Source organism: Liolophura sinensis, chromosome 12, assembly GCF_032854445.1.
Source record: "Liolophura sinensis isolate JHLJ2023 chromosome 12, CUHK_Ljap_v2, whole genome shotgun sequence".
NCBI classification, from domain to species: domain Eukaryota; kingdom Metazoa; phylum Mollusca; class Polyplacophora; order Chitonida; family Chitonidae; genus Liolophura; species Liolophura sinensis.
The window spans coordinates 5,203,302-5,221,925 of NC_088306.1; the positions used below are offsets into that span (position 1 = coordinate 5,203,302).

The following is an 18,624-nucleotide window of genomic DNA, read 5'->3' on the forward strand; positions in this document are numbered from 1 at the left end:
GTCGGTGTCAGTGATTGGAATCTTTATGTATATGCAGATATGCGTGAATGTTAATTATGTGGATCGTCGAAATGCTGCTAATTAGAACATAAATAAGCACGACATATAACGACCACCACTGTATCTATCACACAAGCTAGAAGTTAATCTTGTCTGTAGTCATGATGCTAATCAGGACAGAGGTGCATACAGTGGTTATAGCTGCAACAACCCAGGCCCAGGCATTTTTTATCGTACGATATTTTGCACGTCATTATTACGGTCCCATTTGTGTGATTATCGTACAGGTACGACATCTTTGTGAAACGTGGCCCCGAGTTCAGTTTTACAAAGTGACGTACGACATTTTGTTGTCGTACATTTATTGTACGCTTTTGTGTGCGTCACTTTTACTGTACCATTGTCCTGTATATGTTATTATCGCATGTACATGTGCGACATCTTTGTGAAACTAGGCCCAGTGCCATAAAAGACGAGTTGTTTGTCTTGGCGACGGCTCGTCAAATATTCCACATTCTGTCTTTTTGCATGGACTATTCTTTCAGTGGTGGTCTGAGAACAAGACGTCGACGTTGATATTTTTAGCGAGACATTACAGTTATTGCGAATTTCGGTTTATTCTATAAAAACGATGGAGCCATATGCGAGCTTTCTACTTAAGTGTGAACGCAGAAGAAAGACATCTTTTTCGCATAAACCGTCACTAGCGGAGAAATTTTACCTCAATATTCACCGTAATTAACATTTATACTAAAAACTTTGCCAATGAGGTCATGTGTTCAAATCCCACTTCTATCCTTTTGATATGCATCTGACCGCCGTTTTATTCTCCGCTGAAGTATGCTACTAATTTTCTAGTATGACAAACCACCAAATGTACGGTCGCAGTCAATCGAGCAGCACGTGGATTCGAGCCTGTGACTTCATAGGTGCGTGGCGTGTTCAGGTCTTTACTGCTATATGATGATCGCCCAGAAGATGTGCCCTGTTTTAAAATCAGTGTGTTCTGGATCACTGTTGCTGATAAAAAGATTTGTTGCACAGTTTTAAGGCAGCCGTGTCTATCAGTACATTAAAACCCTATTCACGTAAAATGAGCACAAAACTAATTTAAACTGAATTGTAAAAAGCACCAGCATTTAGGTATCGATTGTATCTCGACAGAGTCGACAGCCATGGAATTAACCTTAGTAATTTAGTGTAAATAAAGCCAGCGCGTTTAGAGCTGCCACAAAAACCGCAACGAGCTTTCCAATCGGAAAATCCAGATTTGAACTCACTCGACCAAAACACGTTTGAGGAGGAAAAAGCGACTAAAAAAACTCACATTCTGCTTTAAAAACAAACACAGGCTCTTTAAGCACACATGGGTTACCGTGCAATAGATTTAGTCAGAAATGCGCCTGATTTCTATTTTCGAAATAAGGGTTTAATTAAATAGGCGGCTCGATGGACTGTAAGTGGCATTACCTGAAGTGGTTTATCCCAGTCGAGAGCGCGAGGCATCCATGAGAGTGTAATCACAAACAACCATAATACAGTTATTGTGTGAATCCTTATAGTGCCTTCGATATGATACGGAGAATTTCATGCATAATTTAAAAGCCACAAGATTACAGACTCGTTGAGGTATTAAATTTGATATGGCAAAACAATCTTGTTATAATTCGATGAACACTTCACGCGATTGCAATGCTTCGGAGAACAATTCAGCATAGCAAATTGAGTGCAAATGATCAAATCTTCCGAAGTTGGATTACGAAAGAGGGCGCGGGACGTCAGCGATTGCAACGAACCATACATACCCAGGTTTGGCTCAGAGAAATTGGATCACACAAAAACATTACATCAGCGGTGTATGAATTATTAATGAGCGATTCTCATCAGCAGTGAAAAACAGATACACATTATCCAGAATAACGAGGACTGATTTTTGTTATGCTGGGTATGGCTTTACTTTGGTGTAAACACAGTGTACATTCAGCGCTAACAATGTGGCGGAGCGATCACGAAGAAACAACCACATAGTGATAATTATAGGCCTTTCATATTACTTGGTTCATTTCTCATGTCAAACCAACAACAAACACGATCAGTTCTATTTAGTATTTGTGTAGTGAATTTGCCAAATACAATTGGAAGGAAACATGTGAATATGCAATTATTCGCGTGGTACCCTGGCAGCTGACAGGTTGCCTATAGGCTACTAATTTTTAAGAATTTCAATCACGTATGATCATGACCTTTCAGCCGTTTTAGTCACAATACTAAATACCAGCTGGTGAAGAGTAATAAGGAATATGCTTCTAAATGACACCTAGAACAGACAAAATGTAAATGTCATCAAAAACAGACAAAATCTAAATTCCATCAAAAACAAGCAAAATCTAAATGCTATCAAAATGCTGGATATAAGAACACCAGAGGAGAAATAGGTTGTGTGTTCGCCACCTTTAATGCCTGTGTGAGTGTTACCTCCTGAAGCTCTGTCCACGGATATGTACATGGACGCTGAAGTTTTGTGAGAGCTCCTCAACCACGCAAGCGCTTCAATAAGCTTGCTTCCATTTCCGGTGGCGAAATTAGTCTACCACGTGGTTACCTGATGCCTTTGACCATTTCCAGACAACGTGATTTGGCACTACTTGTTTCAGCTGTGGAAAGTCCGGTCTTCACAACAGCGCAATACGTGTCGTCCGGAAAGGAAACATCAACCTGACTGTGTCCACGCCACAAACACGTCTGCTTTGAGAAAATTTCTAAGTGGACAAAAGAGAGACTAATCAAAAGACACGGTTCACCCTGACGGACTGGCGGAGTTCGCCATAACCTGCCCGCAGTGACGAGCGGGTTAAATTAGGTTTACCGCGTTTGGTTGTGCTGGACGGAAATTACAAGCCGCTGTCTGGTTTACGACAGCCGATGGACTCGGCCATTTTCATTCCCTGCAGACACATTAGCACCCGACCAAACATTCTCTACCGATGACCACCGTCATTTCCTATCAAGCCTGCTGACTGACTGATTGCTGTTTGATCTCACAGCCACCATTATGTGTGTCCACTGTAGAAAGTCTCTTCGCTGTTTCGATGTCCAGGCAGCCTGGACAAACAGGAAACCAGTATACTGACGAGGATCTTCACATCTCAAGGGAACAATAGTGAGCTTTCCTAAAGCTTTCTGAAAGAATTGTTGGTCACTAACAATGTTGGTCACTAACAAGGAGGCAACTTCATTAAAGGTGTGGGTCACATATAGTACATATCCAAGTACCCATCAAGAAACTAAATAAATACATAACGAATAAATAATAAATACATAAACAAAAAAAAGTATGAGATATGTACGCTTATGGAAGATAATACTTCTTTTACTGACAGAGGCACATGTTGAGGAGAAGGGTTTTCACGCTAAAACAGGCACAAACACAAGATGCAGGTATTTGCCAGGAAACACCTATTCACATGGTGGGTAGGGGAACAAGGGTCCAAGGCAAGGGCTTCATATTTGGATGTACGGGCAGTTGCAATCAAATCGTATCTGAGATACATATTTATATATTATATATATTATTCTAGCATGGTACACGATTTGAATACTGATTTCTCTCAGTCGCCTAGAACATATCGTGCTTCTTTCCTACATTACTGAAAACTGTTGACCTCTTCTCTTTGTGTGATTCTGTCCTATTTTCGTACTTCATATGCTTTCTTAGTTCATTGATAATTTGTGCTAAACGTTGCTTTGGGAATTGGCCTTACGACTGTTAACCCGGGACGTCCCTCGTGGTTGATCTTACGACCTTTTGTCTGCTCACCCAAGTTAGAGTTTTATAGTAACTGTTCATGTAAATACTGAAACAGTGGCAGATTACACGCCCCCCTAGCGGCATGGCTTAAGTGGAATTAAGTTTAAAAAATGCAGTGATGATAAGTACAAGTTCTTAGACGTCAATGGTCTGGAATTACTCAAAATTGACATAACATGACAAAATTTTCATTACAAGATGACAGTTTCTCAAAGAGCTTACACGCACTGTCAGCATGTGTTCGTGAAATCCTGGTAAATGAGGCGTAAAAGCTCAAGATAAGACATGAGCCACGTTTCCTTGAAAACATCTCTAGATAAATCCGCATCTATATGGCCACACCACATGTAATCAGTTGACGGTCGCCGTATGCACATTACCGTTTGGACAGCATGGACATTAATGGGCTCTACGATGGACACTAATAATCAGGGGGAAAAAACCAGGTGACCAGTTGAAGGAGAAGACAGCACTGGAATAAAAGTCAAAATTATAAAACTGAAGAAGAGATTTTGTGGAGAGGGGTTGTATTAAGGTTGAAGTCTGAACAGCCCCTTGCCCCCCCCCCCCCCCCACTTCGCAGGATGATTACTTTCTGGGCTGATATTCAATAATTGCCGCCATTATCGGAAGTGTTTCCGCTGACCGAGCTACTGGGTTTTGCTAAGAGAGTAGAATCCGTGAAGCAGCAAGGAGAATGGTAAGTAGATACAGCCACCCAGAGGCTTCTTCCGTTCTTAACAGCTACTGTGACAAGACCGTGATTGATTGCTTAGAACTTAACACCAGTTCCATCAATCCTTCATCAGCAGTGGGTATAGCTGACTTGATCATCTACGACAAAACCATACCAATAGGGAAAACCGGTAGAGACGGATGCGATTTCAAGCCAAAGCGGTCGTGAAAGAGGCAGTCTATAATTTGCATATTTCGCTGGATACCTATCCCCAGTCCATTTCGTGATTGATGGTCCTGAGCTTAACGAAGGTAACCCTTGTCCTCAAGCAAGCTTATCAGCGCAAACCCTCATCGACGACTGGGATCACGCATCCCTGTCTATAGCCTTCTTCTCAAAAGAGAGCAAAGACAATTGTTTCACTGGTGGCAAAACGCTGTTTATACACTGACAAAAACGGAGCATTTACAACCAACTGGAATATTGCAGCCTGTTAACCTAAAACACTCAACGGTAAAAGAAAATGCCAAGTAAAAACATCAGAGAAATAAAAAAATCTTACAAAGTGCTTCAGTATTAAGTCTACAGTTAAGCTTCAGTGAGTTTACGGAGGGCCAGATCGATCACAAATCTGATCAACATTCCTAAACGAGATTTGAGGAGTTACGATGTGGCGGTAATGCACTTCCATAGTGATCCAGAGGTTCCCGATGGCGTTAGCGTCAGTAATGTTTTTTTTGTCTATTACATCGTCAGGTATGACTGAATCGATTCCAAGCACTACTTGTACAAACAAGCGAAATGCTAATTCAATAGGAATCATTACCGATGCCTTCGGTCAGCTAAACCAAGAAGATGCGCCAACGAAGAGGTTGGCCCCGAACAAAAAAGCATCACTCCGTTGAAGTGGAGACGTGACGAGAAAGTGCAAGTCTATAAGCGGCACTCAGCAAAACACCAGCCTGATCAAGGTGTCGTGTCTATGCATACCGGAGTTTAAGGCAGTAGGTTGGGTCTGTTTTTTAGGAGTTCTCTAATCTTTTGAGATGGATCTCAGCTATCACAATACAAGCAGACCTCTTCAAATTCATTTATGTCTTTCCTGCTATTCCTCATCAGCCTCTTGTTTTTATCAGCTTTAAACAAAACAGATGAATAAATTATTAAACAATTAATAAATATAGGGAAAACAACAATACTTGCATGCTTATGGCGTAGTTTTGATTCGCACTACGTGCATAGCCTTAAGGATTTACAAAAAGATTTACCCTCATGACAGGATTTTTGTCTCAATGATTCTCTTCAAAAACAAATACTGCTGCATCTGTTTGGGCTTGAGATCCACCTCCAATCAAGCGAATGACGAAATCACTTTTCACGATATCGGAATTTGAACCCGCTTTACATCGGTAAAATTTTGTATCCTTTTCTAGACTCAGAATTTCACAGAGAATTTAATAGATACTCTTTTTTCTTTTCTGGAATCGTGACTTTCAGGCTAATTATAGTTTAACATCTACAACTGAATGTCAATGGTGTTTTGTCTAGACTTATGGGTGAACATTTCTCACATGTAATGAACACACAGGAGTTGTATAGTTTGTATGAGCTGTATGCTTAATGGCATCGATCTGGTCAATGCACGTTAACACAGTTTGTGCAAAAACTTGGAATGTAAATTCTACCGGTTCTGACAAGTTCTCAACACCATGTAGTTTTGATCTTAGCGATGTGGCGTAACGACGTTTCACACGTGTTCGTTGTTTTAATACCAATATTCAACAATGGCCTTTAAAACAATCTGTGAGAAAGTCTGCCAGCAACCTGCGGATTGTTTCCATCAGGGTCTATCCGGTTTCCTACCACCACAATGCTGGCTGTCGTAGTATAAGTGAACTGTTCTTGGGTACGGCGTAAAACACCAAACAAATAAACAAATCGAATAACCAGCTTGCGTGTTGTAAACCACGACGCGTGCAGTGATGGGGCTGCAACGTCCAAAACGTGCAGATTGCTACGTCCAAAACGTATTCTATATATAATCAGAGACGTATGTCTCTTTCCCAAACTATAAGGTATAAATGAGATATTGTTAATGAAACGCTGTGCCCTCAAAACCGCCAATCCGCCGGGACACATCGGCACCAGCCACTCTTTACAAGATAGCCAGTCTATCGACCAGTTCTTCATATGATATGTGTCAATGATGAACGATGGTCATCATCAAGTTAATAACCCGGGTCTCTAATATCAGCCATTACCCCAGCCCCCTACACGTCCATGTCTCCCGGGAATGGTGGTTGAGCTTTGCAGTGGTTATTATATGGTTGCAGTAGCTTAGGCTCAGCAGAATCGAAATGACTGCACAGTGTCACGCAAAGAACCTAAAGTACCGCCTTTGACCAGCGTAGATGACGGACGAATGAATAAAACGTCCGGAGTAATACTAAACCTTTGCTAGTGACTGCTTGGGTGCTTAGGTCAGGTCTCTTAGTAATCATTACCCAGTTCTGTCGCATAGCAAATACGATCATTAATCATTTAAAGCCAAATAAATAAACCGGTATGTGTATTTATATAACTATAGATACATCGTATTTCTTAATACTTATAAATATTAAGTTACAATTAAATAATTTTAATAATATGACTTTTAGTACAGGTATTTCTCACATTTACAAACCGGTACGTGTGAAGGTGTGCCAACAGTCTGCGGATGGACGTGGGTTTTCCCCGGGTTCTGCTTGGTTTCTCCCACTGTAATGCTGGCCGCCTTCGTACAAGTGAAATATTCTTGACCACGACGTAGAACACCAATCAAATAAATAAACCAGCAGAATATAACCAACCCATGACAGAAGTCCGTAACGTTTGGTTTGGTTGTGCTGGACGGAAATTACAAGCCGCTGTCTGGTTTACGACAGCCGATGGACGCGGCCATTTTCATTCCCTGCAGACACATTAGCACCCAACCAAACATTCTCTACCGATGACCACTGTCATTTCCTATCAAGCCTGCTGACTGACTGATTGCTGTTTGATCTCACAGCCACCATTATGTGTGTCCACTGTAGAAAGTCTCTTCGCTGTTTCGATGTCCAGGCAGCCTGGACAAACAGGAAACCAGTATACTGACGAGGATCTTCACATCTCAAGGGAACAATAGTGAGCTTTCCTAAAGCTTTCTGAAAGAATTGTTGGTCACTAACAATGTTGGTCACTAACAATGTTGGTCACTAACAAGGAGGCAACTTCATTAAAGGTGTGGGTCACATATAGTACATATCCAAGTACCTATGAAGAAACTAAATAAATACATAACGAATAAATAATAAATACATAAACAAAAAAAAATATGAGATATGTACGCTTATGGAAGATAATACTTCTTTTACTGACAGAGGCACATGTTGAGGAGAAGGGTTTTCACGCTAAAACAGGCACAAACACAAGTTGCAGGTATTTGCCAGGAAACACCTATTCACATGGTGGGTAGGGGAACAAGGGTCCAAGGCAAGGGCTTCATATTTGGATGTACGGGCAGTTGCAATCAAATCGTATCTGAGATACATATTTATATATTATATATATTATTCTAGCATGGTACACGATTTGAATACTGATTTCTCTCAGTCGCCTAGAACATATCGTGCTTCTTTCCTACATTACTGAAAACTGTTGACCTCTTCTCTTTGTGTGATTCTGTCCTATTTTCGTACTTCATATGCTTTCTTAGTTCATTGATAATTTGTGCTAAACGTTGCTTTGGGAATTGGCCTTACGACTGTTAACCCGGGACGTCCCTCGACGACCTTTTGTCTGCTCACCCAAGTTAGAGTTTTATTCTAACTGTTCATGTAAATACTGAAACAGTGGCAGATTACACGCCCCCTAGCGGCATGGCTTAAGTGGAATTAAGTTTAAAAAATGCAGTGATGATAAGTACAAGTTATTAGACGTCAATGGTCTGGAATTACTCAAAATTGACATAACATGACACGATTTTCATTACAAGATGACAGTTTCTCAAAGAGCTTACACGCACTGTCAGCATGTGTTCGTGAAATCCTGGTAAATGAGGCGTAAAAGCTCAAGATAACACATGATCCACGTTTCCTTGAAAACATCTCTAGATAAATCCGCATCTATATGGCCACACCACATGTAATCAGTTGACGGTCGCCGTATGCACATTACCGTTTGGACAGCATGGACATTAATGGGCTCTACGATGGACACTAATAATCAGGGGGAAAAAACCAGGTGACCAGTTGAAGGAGAAGACAGCACTGGAATAAAAGTCAAAATTATAAAACTGAAGAAGAGATTTTGTGGAGAGGGGTTGTATTAAGGTTGAAATCTGAACAGCCCCCCCCCCCCCCCCCCTTCGCAGGATGATTACTTTCTGTTCTGATATTCAGTAATTGCCGCCATTATCGGAAGTGTTTCCGCTGACCGAGCTACTGGGTTTTGCTAAGAGAGTAGAATCCGTGAAGCAGCAAGGAGAATGGTAAGTAGATACAGCCACCCAGAGGCTTCTTCCGTTCTTAACAGCTACTGTGACAAGACCGTGATTGATTGCTTAGAACTTAACACCAGTTCCATCAATCCTTCATCAGCAGTGGGTATAGCTGACTTGATCATCTACGACAAAACCATACCAATAGGGAAAACCGGTAGAGACGGATGCGATTTCAAGCCAAAGCGGTCGTGAAAGAGGCAGTCTATAATTTGCATATTTCGCTGGATACCTATCCCCAGTCCATTTCGTGATTGATGGTCCTGAGCTTAACGAAGGTAACCCTTGTCCTCAAGCAAGCTTATCAGCGCAAACCCTCATCGACGACTGGGATCACGCATCCCTGTTTATAGCCTTCTTCTCAAAAGAGAGCAAAGAAAATTGTTTCACTGGTGGCAAAACGCTGTTTATACACTGACAAAAACGGAGCATTTACAACCAACTGGAATATTGCAGCCTGTTAACCTAAAACACTCAACGGTAAAAGAAAATGCCAAGTGAAAACATCAGAGAAATAAAAAAATCTTACAAAGTGCTTCAGTATTAAGTCTACAGTTAAGCTTCAGTGAGTTTACGGAGGACCAGATCGATCACAAATCTGATCAACATTACTAAACGAGATTTGAGGAGTTACGATGTGGCGGTAATGCACTTCCATAGTGAACCAGAGGTTCCCGATGGCGTTAGCGTCAGTAATGTTTTTTTGTCTATTACATCCTCAGGTATGACTGAATCGATTCCAAGCACTACTTGTACAAACAAGCGAAATGCTAATTCAATAGGAATCATTACCGATGCCTTCGGTCAGCTAAACCAAGAAGATGCGCCAACGAAGAGGTTGGCCCCGAACAAAAAAGCATCACTCCACTGAAGTGGAGACGTGACGAGAAAGTGCAAGTCTATAAGCGGCACTCAGCAAAACACCAGCCTGATTAAGGTGTCGTGTCTATGCATACCGGAGTTTAAGGCAGTAGGTTGGGTCTGTTTTTTTAGGAGTTCTCTAATCTTTTGAGATGAATCTCAGCTATCACAATACAAGCAGACCTCTTCAAATTCATTTATGTCTTTCCTGCTATTCCTCATCAGCCTCTTGTTTTTATCAGCTTTAGATAAAACAGATGAATAAATTATTAAACAATTAATAAATATAGGGAAAACAACAATACTTGCATGCTTATGGCGTAGTTTTGATTCGCACTACGTGCATAGCCTTAAGGATTTACAACAAGATTTACCCTCATGACAGGATTTTTGTCTCAATGATTCTCTTCAAAAACAAATACTGCTGCATCTGTTTGGGCTTGAGATCCACCTCCAATCAAGCGAACGACGAAATCACTTTTCACGATATCGGAATTTGAACCCGCTTTACATCGGTAAAATTTTGTATCCTTTTCTAGACTCAGAATTTCACAGAGAATGTAATAGATACTCTTTTTTCTTTTCTGGAATCGTGACTTTCAGGCTAATTATAGTTTAACATCTACAACTGAATGTCAATTGTGTTTTGTCTAGACTTATGGGTGAACATTCCTCACATGTAATGGACACACAGGAGTTGTATGGTTTGTATGAGCTGTATGCTTAATGACATCGATCTGGTCAATGCACGTTAACACAGTTTGTGCAAAAACTTGGAATGTAAATTCTACCGGTTCTGACAAGTTCTCAACACCATGTAGTTTTGATCTTAGCGATGTGGCGTAACGATGTTTCACACGTGTTCGTTGTTTTAATACCAATATTCAACAATGGCCTTTAAAACAATCTGTGAGAAAGTCTGCCAGCAACCTGCGGATTGTTTCCATCAGGGTCTATCCGGTTTCCTACCACCACAATGCTGGCTGTCGTAGTATAAGCGAACTGTTCTTGGGTACGGCGTAAAACACCAAACAAATAAACAAATCGAATAACCAGCTTGCGTGTTGTAAACCACGACGCGTGCAGAGATGGGGCTGCAACGTCCAAAACGTCCAGATTGCTACGTCCAAAATGTATTCTATATATAATCAGAGACGTATGTCTCTTTCCCAAACTATAAGGTATAAATGAGATATTGTTAATGAAACGCTGTGCCCTCAAAACCGCCAATCCGCCGGGACACATCGGCACCAGCCACTCTTTACAAGATAGCCAGTCTATCGACCAGTTCTTCATATGATATGTGTCAATGATGAACGATGGTCATCATCAAGTTAATAACCCGGGTCTCTAATATCAGCCATTACCCCAGCCCTCTACACGTCCATGTCTCCCGGGAATGGTGGTTGAGCTTTGCAGGGGTTATTATGTGGTTGCAGTAGCTTACGCTCAGCAGAATCGAAATGACCGCACAGTGTCACGCAAAGAACCTTAAGTACCGCCTTTCACCAGCGTAGATGACGGACGAATGAATAAAACGTCCAGAGTAATACTAAACCTTTGCTAGTAGCTGCTTGGGTGCTTAGGTCATGTCTCTTAGTAGTCATTACCCAGTTCTGTCGCATAGCAAATATGATCATAAATCAATCAAAGCCAAATAAATAAATCGATATGTGTATTTATATAACTATTATTCAAGGTAGATACATCGTATTTCTTAATACTTATAAATATTAAGTTACAATTAAATAATTTTAATAATATGACTTTTAGTACAGGTAATTCTCACATTTACAAACCGGTACGTGTGAAGGTGTGCCAACAGTCTGCGGATGGACGTGGGTTTTCCCCGGGTTCTGCTTGGTTTCACCCACTGTAATGCTGGCCGCCTTCGTACAAGTGAAATATTCTTGACCACGACGTAGAACACCAATCAAATAAATAAATAAATAAACCAGCAGAATATAACCAACCCCTGACAGAAGTCAGTAACGTTTGGATTACAGCAGTACACCTGACACTGCGAGAACAATACCAGGTAATTCTGAACTGAACTGAAGAAGAGCTACAGTAATCTGGTAATATAACGTACAGTTAAATACTAGTACCATCGGAACTGTTATCCAGTGCCGGACATAAACAGGTTGTGAACACATGCTAGAATATACTTTGTGCCTATCTACTAAGTCTCTTCTTGTGTGAATAAGTTACCAAGCGTTATGTCTTCACAAATGTTGTGTCTACACAAAAGCGTCAAGCGTCAAGGAATCAAGTCATCAAAAGTTAAGTTGCCATACGTTGTGTCCACGCGAAAGCTTGCCACACCAACGTTTCTACACGTGGTTTCAAATACGTGTCTGTGAGTAAAAAAAAAGCGTCACTGTCAGACTTTCCCAATAACTATGTAACCTTCTCATGCAGTCTAAACAAGCGGTGCTATACGTTAGACAATTCTCAACCATTCAGGAAGTGGTTCTTATACACCCGTATGCACTCAAAAAATCAATCCGTTAAATTTAACAGAAAGTCTGTTATCTGAGTGATACTGTAGAATATATTCTCCACCCACCATAATGCTGGCCGCTGTCGTATAAGTGAAAAATTCCTGAGTACGGCGTAAACCACCAATCAAATAAATGAATAAATATCACTCAGATAATATACTTCCGGTAAAATTTAACAGATTAATCTTTTGAGTGTAGCAATAGCTTCTTTGACTGGTTAGATATTGAAATAGTTTTCTGAATATGACGTCATATTTATATTATAAATATACCTGCCTTTTTGTCAGGCAGACATAATCACGAAAGAAAGGTGCCGATGGAATAACTTTGGCTAGCGCTGTCAAATCAACAATCACTAGTCAAACAACAAACATTTGACGAAACAACAACACAATCGAGTTACTCATCAATGTCAATTTGCGAATTCGTTGTGACAGCGATATGGTGATTTGCGAGTACACTGTCTGGGTATTCTATGGCGCTGAAAATTGGTTGCACCCAACGAATGTTTCGAACCCGTGACCTGAAGTGCCTAATTGTTAAGAATAAAAGTCAATGTACAAAATAAACTAGTCATTATGCTACACATGTACAGGAGTCTGAGGACGATGTAGTACAGAGTTCTGTGGAGAGCTACCGTCATGATCATAGATTGTTTTGACATTCACCAAGTTGGTTATTCTTCATGAGTCATATCATATGTATAACATATGCGACATGAACTAATTGGGAAAATGTAAATGTCATGGATAGATCATAATCAGTGTTATTGGAGCCCGTTCCGCGCTGTCAGTCTCGCGTCACAAACGGTAAGCCGTACAAATATTGTCAGGTAATACCGAAGACGAATAAAGCAGACTCCATGCCGCGCATCAGTACGTGGCACTTTAAAGACATTTATCTAGCAGTGGCAGCCCGTCACATTTGACCGGTGACATTTACATGTGTTGGATAATCGCTTCATTTAATTATATAATTAAATTCACTATATGAGCTCACAGCATCTATTCAGTTGCAGGTGGCTTACGCTCAGAATCAATCAACAGTGTAGGTGAGAAGTGCTCTTGTCAGTGAGCCGTTTTAATATCGGTGGGATTGGCTTGGTGACATCCTTATATGGAAATGTTAGAAGTAGTGAAAAGGGTTATCCACTGTGCATCCAACGCCGAAAACGCAGGGGATTGAACCTATATACGCGGGTCATGTGTGTCTTATGAGGTCTATTCACAACCAGTTGAATTTCCATTACATACTGTCATCCTAATAGTTACTCTTCGATTACCTCGTGATTTTCTGAGTTAATATGTTCATGTATTGCCCTATATAAGATCTGATGCACCAAAAATGCGAACGAAAAGTATATGTCAATCTAAATAGCAAAAATGCGTCATTAGATTTTGTAATTTTCTTCTTTCAACTTGTACATGCATATGAAATATAATTCGGATTTCCGCGTACGCACAAATCTCCCTCTGGCTAGACTGACATCGTTAATATCGAGATTAAATGTACACATTACTTTTATCTCAGTGATGATTTGATTGCATCTGTCCTTAAAAAAGAAAGTCTGCCCTGTGGCTATTTTATTACCCCTACCTTATAGGTATCCGGAATAAAATTCAGTTATAGAATTAGAACTCTCGGGTAGACGCAGTGGGCTTGGGACCTGGGTATTTTATCATAGGCGAAGCTACCTCAAAGTAGAGTCTTTTCTGTCGAGTCCCCTTGGTGTTTTTTTTTTCTTTTTCTTTTTACTAAATAAAATGTAAGGATATTTGGAATATAGTATAATAAAAGGCAGTTAGCACAGAGAGTAAAACTAGAGCACAGACTACAGCTTGATAATTTGCAAATGGGCCACACGTAATCGCTGAAATACGGCCTCACGTCAGTTTACCTCAGTTGAGGTTTTACTCTAATTGTTCGTGTAAATACTTAAATAGTGGCTAAATTATACGCCCCATGGCTTAAACAGAATTAGGTAAGCAAGACACTGGTCTAGGCTAACTCAAAAACGCTGAATTCACCGAAAGAAAAAGCCCATGTCTATAAATTCAAAACGCCATTGTTTTGAGGCACTCTCTGTTATCACAACGAGACAACTACCAACATTTAAAGTTCAAAGACCGCCATTTTATCAAATTAGCATGCAGACAGCGCACTCGACAAATTTGAGAAAATGTAGTAGCGTACCAGATTAACACTGACAAGTCTCGTACATTACCGCGTTAGAACAGAATCGATCAGTAACACATCCACGATATTTCACATCAAAGTAATGTTTTGTATTCACATCCTACACCCGGTCATCAAATGAAGAGATATGGTTTACTCGCTTTTTGTCTATGTTGTCTGACACTTCACACGGCGGATTGCATGCTTGATTAGGGTTTAGCTATATATAACAAATATATATATATTATATATATTATAATATATATTAGTTATATATATATATATAACTGATGTGTGTCCACATCCATATTTGATAAGTGCAGTATTGTCGTTTTGCTCGAGGCGAACCGGACATCATCACGTGACGTATATATATGCAGATAAGAGAAGAAAGGCAAATATATATAGAAGACACTTGAGAGCAGGTTGTAGGCTTTGCGGTGACCTACATACGGGCAACTCACTCAGTCGAGTCGACATTATTGAGTCAGATGCTCAACAGATGTCTATTGTTAGACTCCATAAAGACACCCACAAAATTACAATACATCGGCGTACATGTCGCTGCCTACATATTTGTAATTATATCCTGTTATTTCGTGTATTATGAGTAATCTGTTGTGAAAAAGTTCTGTTCGAAGTTTATTTCTAATCGACTTATATTAATGTACTTGTGCTGCCGTTTCTGGTAAGGCTGTTTCTGTTGGGTCCATAACTTTATTGTAGTGTCTTTTATTTGATTTTTGAAAAGGATTAATAAAGTAACATAAGTTTTTTTCACAGCAAATAGGCCACTAGGGATCTGGAAATGTGTACATTTCACATTTGAGTAGATTCCTTAACGATTAACCAATTGCAAAGCTCAAAGCCATCCAAAATACTACGTCCGAATGTAGAGCATAATTTTGAGCCATTACGTTTTCTCGGAGGAGTCATTCTGAAATACACAGATAATATTTACAGATATTGTAAGATACAATATATGAATTCAATAATGTATACTGATCTGACACATACAGAACCATGTTATATACGGATACAAATCAGCAAACGAAGGCGGATTTTCATGTCTTGCGACACAATCTTCCATGTTGTACTAATCACGTATACAGTAATACATGTTCCGGATGATATGATGTATACCGCCTACACAGATGTTTTTCATTAGTACCGTGTCAACTGTTCGTCTATGGTGATAGATACTGGATTCAGGTCCTATTATCAAGTGGTACCTTACGCTATATGCGCTATATTCCAGTTTCAATTTTAAATCCCCACGACGAGGTTCATAACTAGCTCGTTAGGCGTCTCCGCAATTTCATCGCAGTAATAATATCAAGATATCGCTAAGAAAACAAAAATGACTTCATGCAATCATAGCCCCTCAGTCCATCATTCAAACTCTGATGTCTATATATCTATCACCCGGAGGCCTCCACAGGTATATAACATAAAGGCTTATATATACTAACCTTGACCTAAGTCTAAGGCACCTTCGTAATCCTGGGGCCTGGCTCTAAAATTATATATATGAGCCTGGCTCTTGGGTTTTAGAGCCAGGCCCCAGGATCACGAAGATGCCTTAGACTTAAGTTAGACTTAGTCGTAACTTGTGGTATAAATCCTAGGTTTATTTTTACATTTAAGCGATAAGTTCTAATTCCGTCATACAAGTCTAGAATAAATCTTATTAAACGCAAGCAACAATTTTAGAGCAAAAAACGGTTTTGAAGTTAAGACGAAGGGTGACTTAAGACAGTTTCGTGATCCTGGGGACAGGAGCTTAATAACCTAACACCTATGGGTCATTAACTAGCAGCTGAATACATGTATATGTCTGTGACCTGGACGTCTGTACACATGTAATTACAGTGGCATAACGGTCTTACGAGTACACATTTTTTTCTAGAGGCGATTCGCGATATGTGAACACATCAAGGATGTGGTGACATGTTGACTTCAGTCCATCCTCTCCATTCAAATCAGATGCAGTTGACTCTTTGAGCCAGACATTGATGGTATTACATCCTCAAACGTATATCCAGCTACGTGAATGGCTGTCCTAATCGAATCAGACAGATCTGAATCAAACCGCAAACGTTAATTACCCAAAATCATTGAGATTAATTAACACATTTGTGTATTTCCAGCATAGGATAACGTAGAGAGACCTATCATGCTACAAAGTCAAAAAATGAATAAAGAAAACGCATGTGTATAGGAGTTTGACGTATTCTTAATTTGAGTCTATCAAACTAATAGTTGTATTGAAGCTAAAATTACAATAAGGATGTGAGATATTATCACTGCCTGTACCATTTTAACCTTTCTACACTAAAATGAGTGTGTTTCAAAGAATGTCTTTACAATAAAGCGTGGCTTTACGTCCTTGCATCACTGAAACAACAGAGTTTCTGTTAAAATTAACAGATTAATTTTCTGAGTGTAGTTACAAATGGTAACGAGTTTACACAGGACAATTATATTTAAATACGTCCAGTGGTTGATGTTAAACAGAAATCAGATCAAACTCCAACGGATTACAACAGTGTAATACGTCCTTAACGCACCCACAGGCTTATGGACCTCTGGAATCAACAAAAACATTAACTAATTCACAATAAACTAAACCAAGCCGTAAGGTGTTGGGTGGAGGGGAGAGGTCGGGGGGTGGGGGGGGGGGGAGCGGAGAGATGTCAGTCTTTCTTGCCAACAGAATCTCACGAGTTAGATGACGGGGTTTAAGATTAAGATACATATGACCGATTAAGGTCTTAGAGGGGTAGGATGCAGACTAATGCATTACTGTCAGGGTTTACATGGAGAGAGGGGTAGGTGGCCGACTAAGGCCTGATGTCAGGGTTTACAAGGAGAGGGGGGTAGGTGACAGACTAAGGTATTGATGTCGGGGCTTACTTGGAGAGAGGGGTAGGTGACCGACTAAGGCACTCATATCATGGCTTACATGGAGAGAGGGGTAGGTGACAGACTAAGGTAGAGATGTCCGGGTTTACATGGAGAGAGGGGTAGGTAACAGACTAATGCATTAATGTCCGGGTTTACTTGGAGAGAGGGTAGGTGGCCGACTAAGGCACTGATATCAGGGTTTACATGGAGAGAGGGGTAGATGACCGACTAAGGCCTTGTTGTCGGGCTAGGTGACAGACTAAGGCCTTATTTAATGGCGTGTATTAGATGGAGAGGAGGTAACGAAGTACAGTGGGGATCAGCTAGCACACTCACCTGTTAGACGTCGTTTAAGTTAACCGCGGGTTAACCTGACTGGTATTAATCCTGCTGGGGGTAAGAGCTCCTCTCTCAGTTCCTGTTTAAGGGGATTAAAGTTAACTGTCTCCGCTGTATCGATCAGAAATAGAGTTCCCAAAGTTTGACGAGAGTCCAAGAAAGGGGCTTCAAAGCAAGCTAAGTCTATCGGCGTAAATGCGGCTTTGGTATAGCATGTACACTGGCTGTGTCGTCAGCCTAGGGAGTGCCTAGGGGTAAATACAGTCTCGTTTCACACTACAGGACATTCCAGAGTGAGGTCGTACAGGCGACGAGGACGTGACGTCACTCGTGTGTTCCGGTGGGCCTGTTTGCTAGCAGAGAGATTTGTCCTTGGGATCGGAGCGGAGAATTATTCGTATTCCATCCATCACAGTGTATCAGGACGAGCCAGAACAATGATGATAGCGGTCACGGTGTACCTTGTCTGAGTGACAACCTGAGGAGCAGATCTACAGGCTCAGGCTTAGCTTCGTCCTTATCCCCTCAGCCTAACCGCACGACACCAGCTGAGCGCTTAAGCCTCAGCTCTAGCCACTCTACATAACACAGACATATATACGCCCCCAAACCACTGCGGCTACAGCTCCCAGGTTGCCCTAGCCTAACGTGTCACCCGACTTCGTGTGAACGCGCCTGGCCGGCCAGGTCTCGTAATGGCTCGCCCTGATTATAAACACATGGTCTATACGTTGTGGCTATGGAAAGCATGGGATACAAATTTGCTAGGCCAGAACACACGATCAGCAGTGTCGCCGTACACAGCGCACTGTAGCATGGGGTGGTTAACAGTGAG

General features: G+C 40.8%; 1 protein-coding gene across 2 annotated transcripts in view; it reads right to left on the minus strand.

Annotated features, from left to right (window-relative positions):
* Positions 1 to 18,323, minus strand: part of LOC135479033 (thrombospondin-1-like) — a 38,598-nt gene extending 20,275 nt beyond the window's left edge. The window contains exon 1 of one of the 2 annotated variants that reach the window (XM_064758741.1): positions 17,787 to 18,323. The gene's annotated coding sequence lies outside the window, so the exon portion shown is untranslated. The remainder of the gene's footprint in view (positions 1 to 17,786) is intronic. The other variant, XM_064758740.1, reaches the window with a different exon arrangement.
* Between the last annotated feature and the right edge of the window lie 301 nt (positions 18,324 to 18,624).